The sequence below is a fragment of the Lissotriton helveticus genome, chromosome 12 (assembly GCF_964261635.1).
Source record: "Lissotriton helveticus chromosome 12, aLisHel1.1, whole genome shotgun sequence".
Classification (NCBI taxonomy): domain Eukaryota; kingdom Metazoa; phylum Chordata; class Amphibia; order Caudata; family Salamandridae; genus Lissotriton; species Lissotriton helveticus.
In genome coordinates, this window is record NC_136073.1 from 483,950,315 (window position 1) to 483,964,797 (window position 14,483).

A 14,483-nucleotide genomic window follows, 5' to 3' on the forward strand; every position below is an offset into this window, starting at 1 on the left:
CCTAGAGCTGTCTTTCTTTTCACATAACTGTCTGTTTCCTTCCCTTATACTTACTGTTCTTTTTTTTAAAAAATAATTTTTTTGGTTAGCTTCCGGTTCGCGTACCGGGTAGCGCTCCGGGGAGCGAACTAAGAGAAATAGAGGTTGGCAGAGTTCCAAATATTCTACCAATTTTTTTATAACGGGGAGGTAGTTCTGAAAAGAACTTTTTTTTTAATGTTTTTGTTGTTTTATATTTTTTTTAGTATTTTTTGAACATTTTTTTACTTTTTTTGTATTTTCTGAACGTTTTTATATTTTTTTTGGTTTTTTTGGGGGGGGGGAAACAAAAACGATCCATTGTAAAGGGCTCAACAGGAGCAACAAAAAAAAAAGAATTTATTTTTTGGGGCGTTTCGGACAAACATTAACATGATTCTGAATAGCTCTCATAATCAAAATGATGCTACTTTCCCTGTAGCAAATGAAATCGCCGCAGTGCACGCACACTTGCTTCACGTGCCCAAACAACATTTGAATGTTTGGGATCATCTCCCTCGCCTCTGGTCCCGACACCTCTGGAACAACCGATCTTCTTGCCATCGGAAGGGGATTTTGTTGCTCATCACGTAGCTGGGCAGCACTATAATTATTAGGATGCCACCTACTCATATGCCGATGCATAGTGTGATTGCCGTAACTGTATTTTTTTTCAGTTCCCCTTGACAGTCTATCACCGCATATACGGCAAAACACGTAGCGTGCATTTACTTTTTTTTGCCCCTCAGGAAATTTATAGAATTGCCAAATGTAGTTCTCTTTTCGATTATACCTCCTGGGCTCCTCTGGCAAAAACCTTGGCTCTTCCTCCTCTTTCTCCTCTTCCTGTTCTTCCTCTTCTTGTTGTAAAATTACTTCAGCAGGTGGTCCTCTCTTCTTTGGATTTGGTGGAGGTGGTGGGTTAGGACCAGCTGAAGCTACTAATGAAGCCATGTCACAATGTAAATAAAGGGTCTTTCTCTCACCAAGATGAAAGTCAGAGTGAGGAAAGAAGGAGGGGTTTTCATCATTTGGGAAAAGCAAAAGTTCTAAACCAATGAAAAGTGTTCATTTTAGATCACATGACCTAGTATTACATCATTAGGAAACCAAAAGTGAAATGAACCAATGAAAAGTGTTATTACCGAGTCACATGACCTGCTGTGTTTACGTTACGCGGTCGGCGCCGTGCCGCGGATCGCTTCCGGTTCGCGTACCGCTGCGCTTCCGGGTACGCTAACGTAGCACGTCATATGACGTATCACGCGAGAACGCGAAATGTCATGCTGACGCGACGCGTCACGATGTTGTTTTCTAACGCGACAGTTGCGCAAACGGAACGTTTACCGGTTCGCGGACCGGGTCGCGGCTCCGAATTGAGCTAACGGGAAGCTAACCGGTTCGCGTACCGGGAGCGAAACAATAAAAATAATTTAAAAAAAATTGTATTAAAAACATGTAAAAAATATTTTTCGATTTAAAGAAGAATACATTGTAAAGGTTTTGATATTTGCTATTAAAAAAACATTGAAATTCACTGAAAAAACCATAGGTTATAGACCATATATAGTTAGGAATTAGCATTTACAAAACCTTGAAAATTCACTGAAAAAACCATAGGTTATACACCATATATAGTTAGGAATTAGCATTTAAAAAACCTTATTTTACTCACACAAAACCAATGAAATTCCATATATAGTTAGTTGTACTAACTATATATCGCGCACCCGCAATCCACTGCTGATCATGTCACATATTACATCATTCATGACATGGTCAGTGACATCACTGATGACATCACTGATGACATCTCAAATGACATCACTGATGACATCACTGATGACATCTCAAATGACATCACTGATGACATCACTGATGACAACATCCAGTGACTGTATTTTTTTTTTTTTTTTTTTTTTTTTTTTATCCTCATTTGCCTGGCCACCTCTTATTTAGCCTCCAACTGCCAGCCACTCTATCCAGGTTCAGAGTTTCCTCTGCATCCTATGCTCTATTAGGTGGAATTCGGCAAGAAGATGGCTCGAAGAGTATCGTGGGAAAAAACTCCGAACTTGAAATTTTATTCAGTTGAACTAGCCAATCTGAGCCGTCTGGGGGGAGGCCTAGTTCTTGGAGTTTCAAGGCATAATCATAGGACCGGGGAAAAAAAAAAAAAAAAAAAAAAAAAACCCCGGTCATTGTCTCCAGTGAACCAGAACGTCCCAAAAGATGCTGCTACGCTCGCCGCCTGTTCTCCTCAAATCAGTTTTAGAGGTTGCATAGAGAGACGACAGCCAGTTAGCGTGGGATGGTGCTGAGTTTTCAATCCAAACTTTGCATATCTCTCTTCTTGCAAGCAGTATGGCAAAAAACAAAAATGTCCTAGCGTGGCCCTTTATGTTGTTGTCCCATCCAAATATGATCAAGGAAAGTGTGATGGAGATCGAAGTATTAAGAATGGAGTCCAGAGTTGCTTTAACTTCATTCCAGAATTGTAATATGTTGGGGCATTCTTTGAACATGTGGACATCTGAGGCTGCAATATGGCCACATTTATTGCATTTCTTCCCTGGGATGAATTTGGAAAGTTTTAGCGGTGTAAAATATGCACGGTGAATTGTAAAAAAATGATTGCGTCTGAGCCATGCGGGTTTGACACATTTATATAATAGGGTACAGGAGTTCTGCCAGATTTCGATGCTCTGGTCCCCCAGATCTGAGCCCCATAGTTGTTCCGGGAGGGTGAAATCTCCGTCTATCTCTTCTAGCAGGCACCAGTACCATTTCGAGACCTCTTTACCCCCTGCAGGTTGCGCTACCAATTTCTCCTCGGTGATGCTATACTTCCCTAATGATGCCCCAGACCTGTTTGTTGCCTTAGCCCAGCTATCTAATTGTAGGTATTTAAACCTCGAGAGCTCTATCCCCCGCTGCTCTCGCAAATCCTCCCAGGTCCTCAGAGAGTTACCTGTCAACACATCTCCCCATGTTAGTATCCCTCCTGATCTCAAAGGGATAGTAAGCCTATCATCCCAGCAGGAAGGGAGCCCTGGTGATTCCCAGATGGGCGCAAGGTTGGAGTAGTATGACAAACCCAGGTTCCTCCTTATCTGTGCCCATAGTTTCGCTTGGGACATAAGAATTTTTAATTTAACTTTCTTGAAGTATTTCTGTTCTCCAAACTTAAACGTATAGCCATTAGTTGGTAGGCCAGCACCGATCAGCATTGCCATGAACATGAGGCCTATTGAAGTATTAGATGGTACTTTTAAGAGCATTCTTGAATGGGATAGTTGGAATGCCCACGCATAGTATTGTAAGTCAGGTAGGGATAGGCCCCCCTTTTCCCTCCTCCTCCTCAGCTTTTTCCAGGATATCCTTGCTGACTTGTATCCCCAAACGAAGGAGTTAATCTCTCTCTGGCATTTCTCTAACGCTGTTTTATCAAATGCGAGGGGGATCGTATTAAATAAGAATGTAAACTTGGGAAGAATTGACATCTTTAGCAGGCTTACTCTGCCTAGTATAGTTAGTGGGAGATTAGACCAAGAATTCAAAGATTTTTTAATTTCCTTAAGGATTCTCTCAAGATTGACTTGGGCGATTTGTGCGATATCTTGCACTATCTGAATTCCCAAATATCTCATAGCATTTGATGTATTTGAGCGTAGGTCGGGTATGTTCCATGCCATAATATCTGTTTTAGAGGCGTTTATCTCATAGCCCGAGATACGTCCAAAATCTGCGGCTCTATCGATGACTACTGGTAGAGCAATCTCCGGGTCTGAAGTAAAGACCAAGATGTCATCTGCGTACAAGGCTACTCGCTTTTCCCACTCCCCGAACCTAAAAGATGGAATAGAGTCTTCTCGTCTGAGAACTTCCGCAAACGGTTCTATGTAAAGGTTAAAGAGGAGGGGGGAAAGCGGGCAGCCCTGTCTTGTGCCTCTAGAGGTCTTGAACAATTCAGACAGCTTACCATTTATTAGAAGCCGTGCTGTTGGTGATTTATATATAAGTTTTATTGTTCGACAGAGTTTCTCCCCTAAGTTGAACTTTTTTAAAACATCGTTTAAATAGGGCCAATTTACTCTGTCAAAAGCTTTAGCTGCGTCTAGGGTGAGGGTTGCCAGTGGGATAGAAAAAGCTGAGGCGATGTCAATTGCCCCCACTAGATCATATGTTAGGTCAGAAAGCTGACGCCCTTTAATGAATCCCCTTTGGTCTTGATGGATTATTTTCCCCATTACTGCTCCCAATCTAGCTGCTAAAATAGAAGCATATATTTTGTAGTCATTATTTAATAATGATATTGGCCGGTAGGACCCACATAATGTTGGGTCTTTCCCAGGTTTTAAAATCAAGACTATAGTTGCCTCGCTCCATGATTGAGGTGGGTCATTACCGTCCTTCAGAATACCGTTGAAAAGGGCCGTCAGAGTAGGGACAATAATATCGGCCAAGGCTCTATACAGTTCTCCGGGGAGTCCGTCAGGACCTGTAGCCTTGCCATGTTTTAGTGCGGATAGAGTCTTTTTAACCTCTGTCTCTGAGATGTCCATTTCCAATGCCTCACTTTGTGCTTGCGATAGGTGTGGAAGAGGGATCTTATCCAGCCATGACTTCCTCGCCTGTTGGTCCTCTTTGATATCATCCCTATATATTTCCGCAAAAAACTGCGTAAAGGCAGAACTAATTCCTACATCTGATGACCTAAGCTGATTTTCCCCCGCTACCATGATCCCTCTTATGTGGTTTTTTGCTTGGTCTGCTTTGACCCTCCAGGCTAAAATTTTCCCTGCGGTTTCTCCGAATTCAAAATTGGAGAGTTTACTCGCCTCCCATTTTTTTGAAACCCTTTCTTGTAGGATACCTTCTATCTGACTCTTGAGGCCTGACATATTTTTTTGATCTTGTAATGAGCCAGTTGTGCCCCTAAGCCTTTGTTCAATTATCTCCAGCTCCTGTTCTAGGTTTTTGATTTTGGCTAGATAGTTTTTCCTCCTGAAGGAGGCTCTGTTGGTAATGCAACCTCTCAGGTAAGCCTTCAGAGTTTCCCATACTAAGGCAAGGGAGGTTGAGTGCAAATTGCTATCTAAAAACATCCTAGCTTCGAAGTTGAGATATGTTACTTCTTCCGGGACCAAAAGAATAGTTCGATCAAATGTCCAGGAGGGATGTTTTTTATAAGTTTGAAGTATTAAGGTGAAAGAGAGGGCTGAGTGGTCGGATAAGTGAGAGGGTATATACTTAATACTAGCTATAGAGTTTTGGAGACAGTAACTAAACAGGGCAAAATCTATTCGTGAAGTATGTTTATACTTTAGATTCCTATAAGATACCCCTGGTTTAGAGCCGGCTCTTTCTCTCCATAAATCTGCGAGACCCAAGTCCTCCATAATCCCTTTTATAGTCTGTCTAGATTTTGAGGGGGGTTGACCCCTATATCTGCTACTATTGGTGGTTTTATCAAGTTTGGGGTTCAAAATAACGTTAAAGTCCCCTGTCCAGATTATGGGATCAGAGGTGGTTATTAAATCGTTCCTTATTGTCTCCAAAAAAGATGGATCATCGGAGTTAGGACCATAATATCCGACTAAAGTGTATTTCTGCTCATGTATAGAGAGGTTGACTATGAGCCATCACACAAAACCATTGAAATTCCATATATAGTTAGTTGTACTAACTATATATCACGCACCCGCAATCCACTGCTGATGATGTCACATATTACATCATTCATGACATGGTCAGTGACATCACTGATGACATCACTGATGACATCTCAAATGACATCACTGATGACATCACTGATGACATCTCAAATGACATCACTGATGACATCACTGATGACAAAATCCAGTGACTGTATTTTTCTGTAAAGTTAAAATATGTCTTACATATTTAAGAATGAGTGGATGTATAAGTGTCTGGATGAAGGATTTAGTAGGTGCATGACTGACTGTATGAGTGAGTGGTTAAATGTGTCTCACTGAGTGCATGGGTTAGTGACTAAACTGTCTTAATTTGTGCATCATTATGTCTGTTCTTCTGTAAACTGCTGCATGTGTTGATCAGTAGCTATATGAGTAACTATATGGGTTATTGATTGGTTGCCCAAGCATTTGTATGGGAGACTGAGTGTGTGTGTGGGTGGCTGGGAGGGTTATGACTCTGTGCATAGATGTATGGGTTCAAAAGTGCATGTGGAAACAGCTGGATGGGTGGTTGACTGTGTGCATGAGTGTATTGGTGAGTGAATGGATATCTCAGTGCTACATGTCAAAGTAAGTACATATGTAAAATACAGTACATGTGAGAGTTGACATATATAAATAACTGTGCATAAGAGCCAGTGAATGGGTGAGTGGCTGTATGGATCATTGTGAACTTGTATCCAGGATTGTATAAGTGAGTAAATATGTTTTAGTATATGTTTGAATAAGTAAGGTGTGTATAACTGTATAGTTGTGAAAATGGAGGTGTGATTGATTCTTTGCATGACTGACTAGGTGTGTAAGTAACTCCATGGATGAGTGACAGTCTGTGAGTGTCTGTTTACACTGAGTGTATCTAAGGTTATAATAGAGTCTGAAGAGGTTCATCGTATTATCACATGAATGATGTCATCAGTGATGTGATCAGTAATGTCAAATGAGATGTCATCAGTGATGTCATTTGAGATGTCATCAGTGATGTCATCAGTGATGTCATTTGAGATGTCATCAGTGATGTCATCAGTGATGTCACTGACCATGTCATGAATGATGTAATATGTGACATGATCAGCAGTGGATTGCGGGTGCGCGATATATAGTTAGTACAACTAACTATATATGGAATTTCATTGGTTTTGTGTGAGTAAAATAAGGTTTTTTAAATGCTAATTCCTAACTATATATGGTGTATAACCTATGGTTTTTTCAGTGAATTTTCAAGGTTTTGTAAATACTAATTCCTAACTATATATGGTCTATAACCTATGGTTTTTTCAGTGAATATATATATATATATATAAATAGATAGATAGATAGATATACACACACACACATATTATTGAATTTTAAAGTCTATATATTTATTTATGGTCTTTTTATTCTATATGCTGCTAATATGATAATACCATTTGTGTTTACATAATGCTCTGATAATGTATTTTACAGTTATTTATTCTGTCTTAATATTGATTGACGTCTGTCTGCCTGTACCCTAGAAAGACGACAGTATGTCTTCTATGTCTGTTATCAATTAATGTTTTTTTTAGCATGCGTTTACTTTAAATTTGCACTACTTCTCCTCAGAAGTGTCATGTGATCAAGGCCCTTTTTCGGGCTGAAACACGTAATGGCGGTGTTTGGTGTTGGGCATCAATAAACAAGAAAATTGCACCAATTGTGGGTTTGCCTCGTCTTGTTTCAAGTGGCTAAGAAGACGTTCTGTACCTTACACATATATAAGTATACACAAACACATATATAAGTATACACAAACACGCACACACACATATATGTGTATACATATACATTTATATATATATATTTTACCTTCAGGGTACATAGATGTGGAGTTAGGAATAGTAGATCTATACTTCCTTATATGCATTGAAAATATTTCATCCCCCGATATTCTGTCCTCAATATTCTTGCACCGCAATATTCTGGGGGGTCGATATTTAGTAGTCGAACCGTAATTTGAGCACCCTTTTTGTTCATTTCTGGGATTTTCATCCAACGGATGTGTTTTTGTGCATGGTTAGTAGAAGTTTCTAATGTGTTTAATTTAGTTGGTTTAAACGAAAGCAACATACGTTTGATCCTGCTAAAGATCTATATAGTCTAAGATATATGGATGATGTGCACAAGGGTTTGTTGTTTTTGTTTGAGCTGGGTCGTGGATTGCCTGTTGCTCGCCCTATGCAGATTGTGGTCTGTGCTAGCCAGGTGAATAGTTATGGGGTGATGTTGTACTCATGATGGTTTGTAAAGTTACAGCAACATTTATCACAATGGTTTGAAGTTGTATGTTGGTGCGATGTGGGGGGAGTACTATTGAGTTTCATAACTTTGCAATCGGTATGTTTTTGATGCTGTATTGTGTGCATAAAGGTGTCTGGGGGGTCTGACTACTGTCTTTTTTTGATAAAGGCAAATTATAAATGTGATTGGAAACCTATGTAGCGAGTATTGTTGGTTGGAAGCGATCAGCATTGTTTTGTATGCAATAATGGAGCTACATGAGGGATCTAGGCCATGTTGGAAGTGTGTTAAGAGTTCTTCTCTATGCCTTCTTTTGGATGTTAGGGTTTGGTGTGTCATGGCAGCAAGTGCTGTTGTGACCAGGGTGACAGTCAACAAATTAAATGGAATATCTATGTTGTAATGGATGTATGCACTGTGGTCTGTCTAATGTTTTCTGTTGAAAATCTGTGTGTTTGCTGCCACTTGTGCTGTAGCATTCATTACTGCAGATTCAGATTCAGAAATACTTTATTTCCAAGAAATATATTCTTATAGAAATATTGCACACATTTCAAATTCCTAAAATCGACAATTTGAGTATCCTAAAACAACAATGCATGGTTGCATCAGTCAGCCATGCCTACTTATAAATTATACAATTATACATTACGATTATTCTCTAAAGCACTTCGACGTCTCATCAGGGGTAGTAAGCGCTATATAAATGCAATTACAATACAATTACAATACAATACCCAGATCCATACAATCCACCACCCATGGTCTAAGGTCTTCTTTATATCATTCTTTAATGCAGGGAAAAAATTAGTGGAATTCCACCAAATGAGCAAAACAACTGCTGGAGAACCAGTCACATTTGGTGACATTAGTTTGATCTGTGAAACTTTTTAAAGGCTGGAATAGTGCCTACTGCTGTACTATTCTGTCAAACTGGAAGAGTGATGAACGTTAGCAACCTTTTAAGACCCATGATTTCACACAATCCTCCTATAACGGAAGAGTCAAAATTTTGAAGACCCCAAAAGGGGGATGCCCTACAGCTGGGCAAGCCTACATACATCATGTCTCAAACCCTAGCCAGACTGGCTACAGAGGCACACAGAACTTGGTATGGGGCTGGCAAGACAGAGCAGACCGATCCAACGCACCCCATATTACCCTGACAATTTGTATGGGTGTATGTATGTTGTGGTATATAAAGAGCGCAAACCTAGCTTAAGAGCAACAGAGCGTGGAAAAGGGGAATGGCCCTTGGGGAGATAAAAAAAGATCCCTTTGTATAGAGTGACTTGGCATTTTGTTCCCCTTTCCTCATCCTGCTTACCTTTCTGACAGATTTCTTTTGTTTTTCTCTGGCCTGCAGCATTGCCCTGACCACACAAACAAACTATCTCTGAAGATGAATCTACTGTTCCAAAATACTCAAGCATATACCTTAATCAATTGGTCTAAATGTTGGTTTCTGTAGGCTATTATTGGGAGAAGGTCAAGGGTAAACTGCAAGGCAGGGGTAGTACTTCTTGAGGAGGTGTGTCTTCAGCTCTTTCCTGAATTGTAGGAGATATTGTGCTGATGTGATATTGCTGGAATGCTGCTCAAGATCTCAATAGTATGAAAAGAATAGGCTTGTCTTCTATTTTATTCCTTCATGCAATATTTTGTCACCGGTCTGGTGAAATCCAGGCTTCTGGTCCCATGTAGTTCTCCTGAAGTGGCTGATTTGTTTGCTAAATAAGCTTGGGTCTTATTACTGAGGACTATATAAGTTACGCAACTTGTCTTGAAGATGATCTGTGATGGAGGGGTGAGCCAGTGTAGGTTTTTTAACAAGGAGGTGATGTGCTTGAATTTCGTCAATCCCTTGCTGATCCATGCTGCTCTTTTTAGGATACCTTTTAGAACTGGTCGGTGGTATTGGGGAGACAATTGAACAAGGTGTTGTCTCAGTCTAGATGGGAGAGCGGCTTAACTTTCTTCAAGAGGAAGAGTTGTAATTAAGCTCTCTTGGTCTTTGTTGCAAGGTGTTGGTATATGAGTAATCTGGACTTTCCCTTTTCATTATCTGAGGAGATTTAGTTCATTTGAAGAATTGGCTGGATTGGTCCTGGCCCCATCACCGCCCAAGGAGACTACATCATTATTGACTTTAAATCCCCCCCAATTGCACAGTCTATCTAGTGTTGAAACATGAGGGGCATGGCTATGGAAGCCTTATAGTCCCCGTTCCTTGTATCTACTTTTGTAAACCTCAGTATTTGTCTGGTGCCCATTGTACGCTGCGAACTTTAGCACTTCAGAAGAAAGGTCCGGATGAATCTTTGAGGTTAATTCACAGCCCAGTACAGCCTGACCAACTTGCTTCTTCATCTGCCTCTGATAACATTCCGGTTTAATATGCTTGTGGAGAATAGGGTCGATGTATTATCTGAGGTTGATTGACTGCCCACTCATCAAGTGGTCAGTTATCTGGTTCTTTGGGAAGACATTGCCCCAGATAAGGGAACTGTGGTAGTTCCAGTTCAATCCAGCAATTGTTTCTTCCTCGTGAGCTAAAATATAGCCAGGCTTAAAGACAAGGTAACAACCCCCGACTGGCTGTGCTTTATAGAAAAGTTTGATTTTGTTGCTTTGCAGGAAGCATGGGTCACTACACTGATCTTTTGTAGGAGTTGTTCTTGTTATTCTTCCCCCGCACTACCCTTCACTCACGGGGAAGCTAAGGGGAGCCTCTCGATATGGGTCAAACTGAACTTGAGGGTGACAGTGATCCCCATCAACATGAGCAACTCTGCTTTCCAATCTGTACTTATTAAAGATGTTGCAAACTCCTTTTACTTTTATATAGTGAATTTTTACAATAATGATTTCACTTCACCTCTTCTAAGGACTGTTCCAACTTATTGTGGGACTTAAGCAAATTGGTTCTAATTCTATCTTGCAATCTAGATTCTTACTCTGTGGAGATGTCAATGCCAAACTGGGGTATCAGCAGGATGATTTAGGACCCATGGGTTCTGACATTATTGACGACTGTGTTGATGGTTGGGATAGTGAGCTGAGATATCTCTTAGCCTCAAATGACCTTGTTGATCAAGTCAGTTTTTCTCTGGATGCTGGCTCGAGTGTACACTTTCAGGGGGAGGTGGCAGTTTTACATCATTGATTATATTTTTTTCACCAATGAGCCTTCTTAATTGGTTCTCCAAGTGTACCATCCTACAACCACATTGGGGGGATTATAACTATGTTTAGAAGGGGTCTTTCCCATGAGAATTAGTTTTGAAATAAATAGTTATTCAAGGGATGGGCTTAGGTTGATTTTGTTACTTAAAGACCCTAAACAGATGCTTAGTGTTCTCCTTAAAATACCCTTGTCTGTATTCATAGATTGTCTCACTGAAAACAAGGTAGACATTCCTTTTGGAGCCTGCCAGCTCTATGCTCAAGTATTAAGTCATTTAATGAAAAGCCTTCCATCCAGGCTCAGACTGCTCACGTTGGTTGATGGAGCTTGGTCCGCAGCTAACCGCTGTCTAAGGAAAGCTCTCTCTGAACAGCTAGGAGATGGGGAGATGGTGCGGGAAGCTAGGAGGGTATACTATTGTACAATTAAGGGTAGGAAAACGTATTTAAATTATAAGGACTTGGAGTAGCTGGTATTGACTGCCTCACGTAATATCAGTAACATTTTTGGGAGATTGTAAATAGGTTCAGCCACAGGGATGCATCACCCAGCCACCTTTTGGTCTATAAGATATCTGGAGTGAAGTAGGTTGAGCACTTTTCTGCAATCTAGCAGTCTGTCGAGGCTAAGACTCATAACGACCTCTTGAGGGTCCGTTTGGGGAATTCCCTCCCTCTCTACATCTCCCTGGAAGAAGAGAATCAGCCATCTTGCAGAGTTCAGCAGATAAAGACTGTGGGTCAGATGGGATACCCAAGGCCCTCATTAAGGGCCTAATTACGAGTTCCGGTGATGACGATCCAATCACTGCCACATTGTGGGACTGCCCACAGTATTACGACAGCCACTGGAACGCTGTGACCGCCATTGATCCAGGATCCTGCGTCGTTCGCGCAACAGTTAGAGAAAGGAATTTTTGGCGATGCAGCAGCAGCACCACTGAGCATATTTCGAGTTGCCTCACCAACGCCCTTTTTATGATGGTGAGCCCACCATGAAAAGAGTGGCAGTGAGGCAACTAAGGGGGCCCGGGCCCCCCTGCTGCCTCAAGGCCCAGGGGGTGCATGCAAAGGGGCACATGTAGTGTTCCCTACCTGGCTTTGCACCCCAGTTCCTGCATGGTGTGGCTTGTATGCCACACCTTGCAGGAAGTTTCAGGTGGCACTCTGAGTGCGGTGGTCTGCATGGTAGGCTCCTCTATGAGCCTACCAGACTACAGCTGTCAGAACTCTGTAGGACTGCCTGTCAGACTAGGAATAAACTCCTACTCTGGCAGGCGGTGGCACCTTGGGTTTGGCTGTCCTACAGCGGATGGTGCATTGTACCGTCCACTGTTTGAGATAAAAACATTTAAGAAAGTGCTGATCGATTTGGGCTTACATAATCGGGAATTTCCCTTTTGGATTATGTGAACTATTTCTTTACCCTGAAAAAGCCTGCAAGGGTGAAACACGTTGGCTGTTGTATATTTAATAAAGAATAAAGGGATCTACAAAACCATCTGGTGAAAGACTCACCATTTCTGTCATCGCTGTCGTTCATCATCTGTGGGATCTAAACCCTACAAATTCTTGCCCTTGTAACAATGCCTCTCTCAGTTTTTGTGTTTTCATGTTGTATTTGAAACCATAGTAGGTGGCTGGTTTCGGGAGGTGGTCATTGATTGTTAGACATTAAACAGAATATTTTCAGAATTATTTATAAAAAACACTGGTTGTTAGTGGAGCAAGATATACCCTGTTGCCATGCTTGTATGTAGTAATTTATCAGGCATCTGTTGCCACCAGAGACATAGCTAATGTTTTTGTCCCAGCATCATTATAGGTGGACAACGTTCTTTTAATGACACGCACCCCTGGCGCCCTGCGGATTTTGGTTGAATCGTTTGTTGTTTTAAAGGGGAATTTAGACATGGCAACCAATTTTGAGAAGTCCTATATCATAGTATGCAGCCATGGGAAAAAGACGATAGGTTCCGTATGGATTGCAGACCAGTCTTTGAGCTCTGTGCAGAACTTTAGCTAACTCAGGGTTACTTTTAGTACATCAGGCTCCTGGCAGCCTGATGTTGAAACTGAGCAGAGTCACAGGTTCTTTATTTAACCTTGTGCAGAAAGCAGGCCGTGGTCATATCCTTCCCTATTTCAATATCTATAAATTGCAGTGTGCCCCCACAGTTATGTATGGAGTGGAGCGTGCGGGTTTCATTATGCCTCCCTAATTCAAATTAAGAAAAATCGCAGATGCAGACAGATACTGAATCTCACACCTACGAGCTTCAATTTTATTCTGCATTCAAAGTTTTTTTTTGCAATATGTTTTGGACTTCATTAAGTTGGCACAACTTTTGTTGTGGGTTAGGATATGGACCAGTGATAAACTAAATGTTAACAGGGATGCTGTTCTGTATTGCCTTAGCCTTGACAAGGGTATTTTAATTCCTTGGCTGAGGTATGTTAAGACTCCCAATGATATTGGTGTCCTAGAAATGTTTACTGCCTCCGCCAGAATAAAAAGTTTGATAAAGGGCTGGTAAAATCTTGTCACATATAATTGTGTTTCTCACTAAGATTGGAGGGGATTTTTAGTAAGTGCCATTAGTGTGATTTGTATATGTTTTAAAGTCTCAGGAGACGTGGCGTATTATCTGCAGTTGGAGCTCTCATGCTGGAAAAGGTCACTACTCTTTAGATTTAGGGCAGCCACAGTATAGCGTTTATTGTGTCTCCCTCATGAACCTATGGTCTGGAGGAATCACCTACCAGTCTGCCCTTGTGATGGGGCTGCAGAACAATCACTAATGCATTTTATGTTTGTTTGTAAATTTTACCAAACTCTCTTCCCAATCTGTCTTAAACACACCCTGCAACCTCTGGCGCTCCACAAATGTAATGATGCTTTGTTGTACTCACAGTTGTTAGGCAGCCCAAACGTCTGTTATAGTATATGCTGCTTTTAAAAAACAGCTGTTAGACACAGGAAATCTATGAAAGGATAAGGAGTGTTTTTCATGTTTTTCTTGTTGCATAGTTCAGGGGTTGCTTTTAGCTTGTACAAATGTATTCCATCTCTTCACGCGCTGTACTTTACAGGGATCGAGCATCTCAGGATACAACTGTGCTGGGAAACAACCATTACAACACAGTCATTACAACGCACTACCTTCACAATGCAACTGCATTTACATTGCATGCCATTACAACGCATGTCACTACAACTCATGCCATTACAACGCATACCATTACAACGCATGCCATTACAACGCATAACGTAAGTAATGGAATTTATTTTGTTTTAGG